Here is a 1,321-nt window from a genome sequence, read left to right as displayed (position 1 = left end):
ATGTCTGCTCTCCAGTTAGTAATTTACTAGCCCATCCTATCCCACTCCTGGTAAGTAACCACCAAAGGATGTTACCTTTCTTGAGTGTGAGAACCTTTACTCGGCTTTTTATAATAGTGGTCTCATATACGATTTGCCGTTTTGGTGACTGACTTATTGACTTGGCATAAAGCCCTCCGGGTTTATCCATGTGATTCGGGGTTGCATAGATTCATCTTTATCCTTTAGTGTCAGGCAATTTTCCATTAAGTGCATGTACCATTGTTTATCTCATCTTCTCGTGATGGACATTGTGAAGTTGCTTCTGCTGTTCCCCCGGCTGCTACTCCGACTACTCGGGTGGCTTCCTCCACTACTCCCACTGCTGTATGTTCGATTTCTTGGATTCACAGAAGCTGTCCTCACAGGGCTCTGCTGCGAGGGGGCCAGATTTCGGGGTTGGGTTAGGGACATAATCGTTGGAACTACTGGAGGACGCACTGGCTCCAGTGTGCAATAGGGGAAGTGCCGCCCACGTGTCCCTTTCCCTGACAATGGGGGTCTGGGAGGCTTCTGAGTTGGAGGTGTTGTACACGGCAGCCCACCCATCTTCATATTCTGGGTACTCACCTTTACCCCCTGTCCAATATCATCTAGAATTATATAGTCAATAGGCTTTCTAATGTAACGCACAGGTCGTTCAAGATTGGCTGGAGCAATGATTTTGTGTATCCTTGAAGCATTTTTATTGGTAGTCAAAATACCAATTTCTCTTCTTGCCACTTTCTCTTTATGAATGTCAACAGTTTGTGAACTATGATTGATTGAAGCCTCCATCCTTCGTAGCTGGGTCACCTGGATATCCAGCATCTGCAGAACATTATTGGCCAAGGTGTTGATCAGATAGGCCACACTTGCTAGGGACTGGGTGGTGTAGGCTTTGGTTTCTTCTAGGGCTCGCTGCTTATCTGCTGACTGAATATAGTTGTTTCTCGCAGTAGTTGGCCACCCACTCCAGGTTCGTGTAGCTGTCAAAGAGGGCCGGCGGCCCCCGGGATTTCCTCCTCCAGCAGCATCTGCAGCTCCGCCATCTTCACATCCTCTTCTTCCACCTCGTACAGACCGCGGGGGTCTGAAGTACACCTATTTTTTAGGAGCTCTCAGCTAGGTCATCTAGTTTGTCTTCTGCTATTGACATCTTTTCAATTATATCTGATAATATATTTATGCCATCTATTAGGGCCCCATGTTTTCCCCTATGTTTTAACTCATAGTCTCATCTATCAAATTTTGCATATGGTGTGAGGTATTGGTCCAGTTTCATTTTTCTCTAAATCGACAT

The 1,321-nt window shown here is 46.1% G+C and overlaps 1 pseudogene; it reads right to left on the bottom strand.

The window, feature by feature from the left end:
- Nucleotides 1–270: 270 nt before the first annotated feature.
- Nucleotides 271–1,070, bottom strand: LOC142428063 (abl interactor 2 pseudogene; annotated as a pseudogene).
- Between the last annotated feature and the right edge of the window lie 251 nt (nucleotides 1,071–1,321).

This window comes from Tenrec ecaudatus, chromosome 15 (assembly GCF_050624435.1).
Source record: "Tenrec ecaudatus isolate mTenEca1 chromosome 15, mTenEca1.hap1, whole genome shotgun sequence".
NCBI lineage: Eukaryota > Metazoa > Chordata > Mammalia > Afrosoricida > Tenrecidae > Tenrec > Tenrec ecaudatus.
The sequence above is the reverse complement of the archived record's forward strand: the minus strand, read 5'-3'. Positions and strand labels throughout refer to the sequence as shown.